The sequence below is a fragment of the Protomyctophum bolini genome (genome assembly GCF_963924005.1).
Source record: "Protomyctophum bolini genome assembly, chromosome: 17".
Classification (NCBI taxonomy): domain Eukaryota; kingdom Metazoa; phylum Chordata; class Actinopteri; order Myctophiformes; family Myctophidae; genus Protomyctophum; species Protomyctophum bolini.
The window spans coordinates 42,931,558-42,942,267 of NC_137878.1; positions in this window are offsets into that span (position 1 = coordinate 42,931,558).

The following is a 10,710-nucleotide window of genomic DNA, read 5'->3' on the forward strand; positions in this document are numbered from 1 at the left end:
ACTGGCTGGGTTAGCCTATACCTATCGCCGATGCGGTTCCCATGTACTTGCGCTGGGCTGGCACGGCACATTTGACATTCCAGTGACACGTCAGGTTTATTAAACGAGGAGGAGATTGCATATACCGTAACTCCAGAAAGACATTGTTGGCCTGCTGTAGATTAGGCTACATACAGTACAGTATATAGGCTACCCATGCATGCATGTTGGGACTCTCCGCAGCTGCATTGCACTATAGGCTACTTTCCAATGTCATGGAAATATTCCAGCACAGACAGCCCAAATCCTCGCATGCATGCGCTCATGCAAAACACTGTTTAAATGGCTTAAATCAAGCGCGATTTTAATTGTAAACTGGAAAGCTCCTACAAATTTCATATGACACAAAGACACATCTTGTAGGTCTATTCCTTTTTTCTTTTCTTGAAAATGTGTAGCCCATATACATACAGTTTTATATTAACATTTTAGGAGTGAAACAGCTTCGAGAATAGATTTTAAGGTCTAGCAGGCTTTGTTTCGGTGAGTTTTACGTAGTTTTGTTTATTTGCTGGGAATTGTAAACACTCGCACAGGAGTGAGAATATCACCAGAGGGCTGCGGAAGGGACTTCCACAGGGCGTCAGAGAGAGACTCGCTGTAAGCACTGGACCAGGGCTAGGAACCTGGACCAGGGCTAGGAACCTGGACCAGGGCTAGGAACCTGGACCAGGGCTAGGCACAAATAGCACAATCGAAACTAAAATGAGAACATGCAGACTCAGAGTTTCATTCATTCATTTGGCGGCCTATGTCATGATGTCACGTATGTGTATGCGAGTGTTAAGGGCTTACGTTTTATAATGTTCATCCGAGGGTCTCTCTCTCTCTCTCTCTCTCTCTCTCTCTCTCTCTCTCTCAATTCAATTCAACAGGCTTTATTGGCAAGACGTTTTACAAGTGTTGCCAAAGCACAATCACAGATATAACAAACAACAACATATAACAACATAATATCAATGATAATATAAAATAAAGCAGGTGGTGCATAAAATAAAACATGGCATACTGTATGTGTGTCCTACTGGTTGTCCCTTTTCTTGTGACAGGTGTATCAGATTTGGATGAAATCAGATCAAAATGAAATGACATCATCCGTCGCCGTGGAAACGGCGTCTTCGGCGCAGATGTTCTAACGGCGACAGAACGCGTAGCTGTCCTCGCAAATGAAACTAGGGGCTACTAATATATACTATTCTCTGCCTATCGGGACGTAACTCGGACGGCGCTGAGTCGGGTCTGGTGGCCGTCGCAACGCTCGGCACGGCGACTCGCTCGGCTAGCGCCTCGCTCGGCGGTGCCTCACGTAGCTCAAGGCCACCAGACACGGCGCGCCTCCGTCGCGAGGCGAGGCGATTTCAAGTTGATCTGCTCTCACGTTAAACCGGCTCACATGAATTGACATATTTTGCAGCACATTCTTTCTGTTCCCCCAGAAGGACTGGGGGTTGTTGATTAATATATTGTTTTGCAAAACAAAAACAACTCAATTGATTTGTTTTTGTATAAACAGTGTAAAAACTGTACAGACAGTATAGTTCCAGTATAAAGTGATTAAAACACTTACCCGATCGATGAGGCTAGAATGGCGTCCAGAGAGTGATCAGTTGTCTCAACTTGCCTGTCTTCGTCTCCGGTGGACAACAATTCCACCGTCAATTCCACGGACGAAATTAATACCTGCGTCGACGCCTATTAACTTTAATACTTTAATAATATGCTACTTATATTCCCGTTGTGTAATGGTGAATGAACAGGCGTTTCTTCAGGCAGGTACTTTATTTACACTACCAGTGTAATGTATATGCTGGGAGACAGACGGGTGGAGTTTTAGTGTTGTTTGAGGAAGAGGAAGTGAACTAAAAACGTGTTTACTCCAGGTTTGACACTCATATTGAGCAGTTGCCTAGCCCTGGGTTGTCCACATGATGGCGCCATTTGACCAGCTAGTTGCAGAATTACAGTACATTTCAAGTACAACTCAATACAAAGACTGTTAACTGTGAGTGGACGACACCAATAAAGCATTACACTTGTTTACAAGAGGGTCCACCTTGTTCAATTCATCAAAACATTTAGAGACGTACAAATAGACACTTCTATAAAGTCAAGGAACAGAACAGGAATTCATCATAAGGGAGGTAAAAAGGGAAAAGAAACATATACAGTGAGGGAGAGATTTTACGGGGGCCAGTTTCGATTTGCAGCCGTCCGTAGGGGCCCTTTGAGAGCGGTTTGGAAGGAGTCAAAGGATTAGCATATCTAAATGACTGTTGGTAGGGCGTTCCACATTTTGGTGGCATAGGAGCGAAATTAATTTAGTCCCTTGTTTGTGCCGAAACTGTGAGTTTGAAACTATGACCAATGAATTAAACCAATGAAGTAGACCGCTATAGACCTACTGCTTTGATTGATTGATTGATATATATTATATATATTGAAATATCTATTAACAGTTTGCAGAATTACAGTACATTTCAAGTACAACTCAATACAAAGACTGTTAACTGTGAGTGGACGACCTTACACTTGTTTACAAGAGGGTCCACCTTGTTCAATTCATCAAAATGCATGCATGTAAACAGAGCTGCTACCTTTACACATATTAAATCTGAGTTTTTAATAGTCCTGAATCAATGTAATGTAATGTAATATAATAACAGGTGGTTTCATGGAGGAGGGACAGTGAGGAAGCAACTTAAAGAAGAGGTGATCGTGTCGGACAGAGTTACATTTAACGGTTAAATAATGTGGCGTTTTGACGGGATACACTTTATTTGGGTAATTAATCCTACCCGTTTTGCAAATGCTGCTATAGTTTTCTTATCGTTTACCTTTCTGTGTTTTCCTGTACCGAAGACGGTGTTAATGAATGGCTGTTTAATTAACTTTTAACTAGATGGGTTTACTTTACATTATTTACAATTTACAATTTACAATTTACAATTTAGGCATTTAGCAGACGCTCTTAATCCAGAGCGACTTACATTAAGCAATATAGTAAATGATAGTATTAGTATATGTACAACCATATTGTGTGTCTCACAGGCCTATGATAGGCCTATAGTTGACATTTGACAGACACTAAACCCAAGTGTTTAGGTTCCAAACACTTATTTGTAACACTTTTTAAACGTTTAGATTATAAACAGAAGAACATGTTTAATCGCCAGTAACACTTTTTAAACACATAAACGTGTTTAGTTTTTACAATCAAAGTCAGTCATATTATAGGTGTTTAGAATTCAAACACTAGGTGTTCTCGTGAGGTGTTTGAGTGAACTCGTGTTCTACTGTATTTTATGACCATTAATAAACATTTGGCATTTTATTGGTGTTTAGGTTTTAAACTCGTCACATGTTCCAGGGATTTACAGTGTGTAAGTGTAGGCGTATCATGCTTCTACTGTAGGCATATCATGGGTCCCAAACAACCTTTTCACATCAAGGACCCCCAAATTGACACTAATTAGCCCCGCAGACTTTGAATAGATATACCAGGGACCCCCATTAGAGAGGATTTTATACCAGGGACCCCCATTAGAGAGGATTTTATACCAGGGACCCCCATTAGAGAGGATTTTATACCAGGGACCCCCATTAGATACCAGGGACCCCCATTAGAGAGGATTTTATACCAGGGACCCCCATTAGATACCAGGGACCCCCATTAGAGAGGATTTTATACCAGGGACCCCCATTAGAGAGGATTTTATACCAGGGACCCCCATTAGAGAGGATTTTATACCAGGGACCCCCATTAGAGAGGATTTTATACCAGGGACCCCCGTTAGAGAGGATTTTATACCAGGGACCCCCATTAGAGAGGATTTTATACCAGGGACCCCCATTAGAGAGGATTTTGTACCAGGGACCCCCATTAGAGAGGATTTTATACCAGGGACCCCCATTAGAGAGGATTTTATACCAGGGACCCCCATTAGAGAGGATTTTATACCAGGGACCCCCATTAGAGAGGATTTTATACCAGGGACCCCCATTAGAGAGGATCTTATACCAGGGACCCCCGTTAGAGAGGATTTTATACCAGGGACCCCCATTAGAGAGGATTTTTATAGTAATGAATAGAGGTAGGTATAACGCCTCGGAAATAACAACACCTGGCAATACTGTAACTGTAACTGTAGGCTACTGTACATAATCTGGGTCTTATTTGTCACTGTTTGCAGTAGGCTACATCAGTGATACTCAACCTCAGGCCCGCGGGCCACATCAGGCCCGCGGGACCATTATGACTGGCCCACCAATGAAAATCTAAAAAAAAGAAGAAAAAAAAATCTGGAAAATGAAATAAAAATAAATAAATCTGAATGAAGTTATCTTTAATTACATTATTATAAGTAATACTATTAGAGTTGTACTATTACTCGAACGAAAATAAAAGCTTGGGGGGGGGGGGAGGGAGATGCAATGCAAATGAAAGACATATACTGTGTATCCCTATTCCCATGACAATTTTATAGCTAAACGGACAGAATTCTATTTTATTTGAATGATGAAACCCAGCTGCGATTAATAGTTGGAAATGGAAATGGAAATTGCGGAAATTGTAATTGCGGAAATTGTGGAAATTGTGGAAATTGCGGAAATGGAAATTGCGGAAATTGCAGAATTTGCGGAAATGGTAATTGCGGAAATTGCGGAAATGGTGGAAATGTAAATTGCGGAAATTGCGGAAATTGAAATTGAGGAAATTGCGGAAATTGCGGAAATGGAAATTGCGGAAATTGCGGAAATGGTAATTGCGGAAATTGCTCTTCACTTATAGCTATCTATTTTCAGGTAGATTGTTTTATTTTACTCAGTCAGCAATATCACTACTCATTTTTTTTCATGAAAAAGGTCATAGCTGGGTAATCTATTTTCAGGCAAATTGTGTTTATTGTATTTCATTTTACTCAGCCATAACAATTTATTTTCTGTTAACCAACTTGCTGGCTGGCAGGCAGGCAGACAGCTACTCATAGACAGGCAGACAGACAGACAGCTACTCATGGAGAATTGGACAGGCAGGCAGTCAGACAGCTACTCATAGACAGGCAGACAGACAGCTATACTCATGGAGAATTGGACAGGCAGGCAGACAGCTACTCATGGACAATTGGACAGGCAGGAAGGCAGACAGCTACTCATAGACAGACAGACAGCTACTCATGGACAATTGGACAGGCAGGAAGGCAGACAGCTACTCATAGACAGACAGACAGCTACTCATAGACAATTGGGCAGGCAGGCAGACAGCTACTCATAGACAGACAGACAGCTACTCATGGACAATTGGACAGGCAGGAAGGCAGACAGCTACTCATAGACAGGCAGACAGACAGCTACTCATGGACAATTAGGCAGGCAGGCAGACAGCTACTCATAGACAGGCAGACAGACAGCCAGCTACTCATGGACAATTAGGCAGGCAGGCAGACAGCTACTCAGACAGGCAGACAGACAGCTACTCATGGACAATTGGACAGGCAGGCAGGCAGACAGACAGCTACTCATAGACAGGCAGGCAGACAGCTACTCATAGACAGGCAGACAGTAAGACAGCTACTCATTGACAGACAGACAAATAACTACTCATGGACAGACAGACAGACAGGCAGGCAGGCAGGCAAAGAGCTACTCATGTTATGTTATTATTACAATTTACAATTACAATTTAGGCATTTAGCAGACGCTCTTAATCCAGAGCGATTTACATTAAGCAAGAACAAAAAAGCATGGGTATACATCACATAAAAACATTTATCATGAAACATGCGTAAGCTAAGAAAGTAACAGTGGAATATCTATAATGAAACTATACATAAGCTATACATCTATACTACTATGCTATACATATGTACTATGACGTGCTATGATAATAGCACATACAATGCACTTATGCTGTCTACATAACATGCTATAAGTCTGTATCAAATGCTATCTAAGTCTACAGAATTGCTATCTAAGGGGGTGGGGTAAGTGCTATGGGCCATGATGGAGTCTGAAAAGGTGGGTTTTCAGACTACGGCGGAAGATTGGGAGTGATGCTGCAGTTCTGACTGCAATGGGAAGTGCATTCCACAGTTTTGGAGCCAGAAGGGAGAAGAGTTTGGGACGTGTGGAGTGTTGTCCCGGCGTTTTTAGTGAGGGTACTTCCAGCTTCCCTGCGTTGGCTGATCTGAGTGAGCGGGAGGGTTTGTAGGGTTCGATCATACTTGCAAGATATGGGGGAGCCATACCTTTGGTTGCTTTGAATGCCAGCATCAGAGTTTTGTATTCTGTGCGGGCAGCGACCGGGAGCCAGTGGAGGGAACGGAGCAGGGGGGAGACATGTGAGAATTTTGGCTGGTTGAAGACCAAGCGAGCTGCGGCATTTTGGATCAGCTGGAGAGGTTTAAGTGCACATGCTGGTAGGCCAGTAAGGAGGGAGTTACAATAGTCAAGTTTTGACAAGACTGTTGTCTGGATTAGGAGCTACTCATGTTATGTGCAATAATTTGTGCAGTTATGGAAACAGCTCTTTGTGTTTATGCAAGAAAATGTAACACATTTATTTATTTACATATTGTGTGCATGCACATTGTACTTTGATACATTTTGCAATTGAAAGAGAGAAGTTATCAAGTATCATTAATGTCGTAATTTTATCTACTGGCCCCTGGCCCCTTGCCATTTTTGTAATGTGGCCCACAGGTAAATCTATTTGAGTATCCCTGGGCTACATGATATAACAACTAGATAATTAAATCACACTTTTTTATCCTTAATACGTACTTCACTCAGCCAATCAAATCATCGCTATGGGGTGCTCAGCCAATCAAATCATCGCTATGGGGTGCAGTGCTCAGCCAATCAAATCATCGCTATGGGGTGCTCAGCCAATCAAATCATCGCTAGTGATATTCACACAAACACACAAGGCTGGGCATTATAAAGCTAATAATAAAGTATTCAAATCAATCAAGCATGTCTTTCTTTAAAAGGTTTTCATTCCTTGGAAGAAAAATTATTTGATTCAAAAGCCACTCAACATTGATTCACTCAACAATGATTCACATCAACAATGATTCACTCAACAATGATTCACTCCAACAATGATTCACATCAACAATGATTCACATCAGCAATGATTCACATCAACAATGATTCACTCAACAATGATTCACATCAACAATGATTCACTCAACAATGATTCACATCAACAATGATTCACTCAACAATGATTCACTCCAACAATGATTCACATCAACAATGATTCACATCAGCAATGATTCACATCAACAATGATTCACTCAACAATGATTCACTCAACAATGATTCACATCAACAATGATTCACTCAACAATGATTCACATCAACAATGATTCACTCAACAATGATTCACTCAACAATGATTCACATCAACAATGATTGATTCACTCAACAAAGATTCACTCAACAATGATTCACATCAACAATGATTCACTCAACAATGATTCACTCAACACTGATTCACATCATTTATTCTCTTTAAAATATTTTACAATGACAAGAGAAAAAAGAGAAAAAATAAAGAAAAAGCAGTGCATACAAAAGTCTTAGAGAAGTTGAACCTGACGTATGATTTATTATTTAATGATGAGTTATGAATGAGTTGTGAATGATTAATTATGTACAATGTTTGTAACAAGACCATGGTACAGTTACCGTGGGCCAAGGTACAGTAACAAGACCAAGGTACAGTAACAAGACCAATGTACAGTAACAAGGCCAGGGTACAGTAACAAGACCAATGTACAGTAACAAGACCAAGGTACAGTAACAAGACCAAGGTACAGTAACAAGACCAAGGTACAGTAACAAGACCAAGGTACAGTAACAAGACCAAGGTACAGTAACAAGACCAAGGTACAGTAACAAGACCAAGGTACAGTAACAAGGCCAAGGTACAGTTACCGTGGGCCATGGTACATTACATACACTAGATTAGGTACATAATTATAGTACATAGGAAATGAGCGCTCCTGCCCCCCCACCTCCTTATAACCCCAACCTGTACACTTTTTTTTTAATGATGATTTGAATTTGTTGTTACTTTTCATGTCATGATTATGAATTGAATACCCCATGGCAGGACCTGAATGGAAACAAGATAGCAAGGACTCCCCCCCATATAAAGTATTCAATCAAACTATAGTAGTCTGTACTAGTACTAGTTAACGTCTAACTAGGACTAGTAAATAGTTAACTATAGTAGTCTGTACTAGTACTAGTTAACGTCTAACTAGGACTAGTAAATAGTTAACTATAGTAGTCTGTACTAGTACTAGTTAACGTCTAACTAGGACTAGTAAATAGTTAACTATAGTTAACGTTGAGCCAAAGATATGAACCCCAATCATCATCATCATCATCATCATCTGTAATTAATTACATTGTATTTAACTTTGTTCTTTTTCATCCTCTTAAAAAATGGAAGCTGAATTAATTTATAAACAGTTCAAGAAAACATGATTAAATCACAGCACTTTTTTTTTGTTGTTTTGTTTTTGTTTTACAATTTCAAACAAACAAAAATGGCTCTTAAAAAAAGAGCCCAATCCAGTCAAAATGTCACCTGTCAATCATCATCACACACACCTGTCAATCATCATCACACACCTGTCAATCATCATCACACACCTGTCAATCATCATCACACACCTGTCAATCATCATCACACACACCTGTCAATCATCATCACACACCTGTCAATCATCATCACACACCTGTCAATCATCATCACACACACCTGTCAATCATCATCTCACACACACACACACACACACACACACACACACACACACACACACACACACACACCAGTCAATCATCATCACACACACCTGTCAATCATCATCAACCACCTGTCAATCAGCATCAACCACCTGTCAATCATCATCAACCACCTGTCAATCATCATCAGCCACCTGTCAATCATCAAACAACTACCCGTCAATCATCATCACACACACCTGTCAATCATCATCAACAACCCGTCAATCATCATCACACCTGTCAATCATGTGTCCCTGGTCAGTCCTATACAGTATGTACAGTAAACAACAACATGTGCAAACCAACAACTAGACACAATTAGGGATGGAGCTCGTTAATGTATTATTGATAAGCCTGATCGATAAGCCTGATCGATCAGGTTCTTATCGAGTCGAGTTCTTATCGAGTCAGGTTCTTATCGAGTCGAGTTCTTATCGAGTCAGGTTCTTATCGAGTCGAGTTCTTATCGAGTCGAGTTCTTATCGAGTCAGGTTCTTATCGAGTCGAGTTCTTATCGAGTCGAGTTCTTATCGCCAGTTCTATCTTGCCTTATGATGCAAGAAAGATGTATTTGGCGCTGCACTGTGGCGACATGGACTAGGGTTACGCTTATGCGGGCCCTTTGTCTAAGACAAATTTCTTCCTCGGGAGACTAATAAAGTACAATACAATATCGAGTCGAGTTCTTATCGAGTCAGGTTCTTATCGAGTCAGGTTCTTATCGAGTCGAGTTCTTATCGATTCGAGTTCTTATCGAGTCGAGTTCTTATCGAGTCGAGTTCTTATCGAGTCGAGTTCTTATCGAATCGAGTTCTTATCGAGTCGAGTTCTTATCGAGCGTTTTCTATTATTTTGTAGAAAGACAGAACCAGTATCTTTTACTAGGAGCCTCAAATACAGTACTATTCTAACAGATGGAAGGAAATTGACCTTTTTATAATATTGAAGAAACTGTACAGTCACTTTAAAAGCGTAATATTGTTTACCCGTGTATGATTACATTTATTTATTGATCGCCTCTTGTCTTGATTGTTTAAATCGGTCCATGACGGTCCATTGTTTAGCGGTCCATGACGCTACGCTCCATAACAGGCTCGATAAGCCCAAAGCTTATCGATACCGGGTACTGGATGAGCCCAAAGCTTATTGATACCGGGTACCGGATGAGCCCAAAGCTTATTGATACCGGGTACCGGATAAGCCCAAAGCTTATCGATACCGGGTACTGGATGAGCCCAAAGCTTATCGATACCGGGTACTGGATAAGCCCAAAGCTTATCGATACCGGGTACTGGATAAGCCCAAAGCTTATCGATACCGGGTACTGGATAAGCCCAAAGCTTATCGATACCGGGTACTGGATAAGCCCAAAGCTTATCGATACCGGGTACTGGATAAGCCCAAAGCTTATCGATACCGGGTACTGGATAAGCCCAAAGCTTATCGATACCGGGTACTGGATAAGCCCAAAGCTTATCGATACCGGGTACTGGATAAGCCCAAAGCTTATCGATACCGGGTACTGGATAAGCCCAAAGCTTATCGATACCGGGTACTCTATAAGGTTGTTCTCTGGTTTTTTCGGGTCTCGGGCTCCATCCCTAGACAAAATACCACACACTATGAGCTTGTAGATCTGTTTGTGAAAAGGTGTAAAATAAGGCTTAAAGTGATTACAAAACACAGCATATCCCACAGCATATCTAGTGTACGAATTCTATTTGGAATTTATCAATACCACTTCAGTTTAACCAGCCTCTATTATCAATACCACTTCAGTTTAACCAGCCTCTATTATCAATACCACTTCAGTTTAACCAGCCTCTATTATCAATACCACTTCAGTTTAACCACTTCAGTTTAAACACC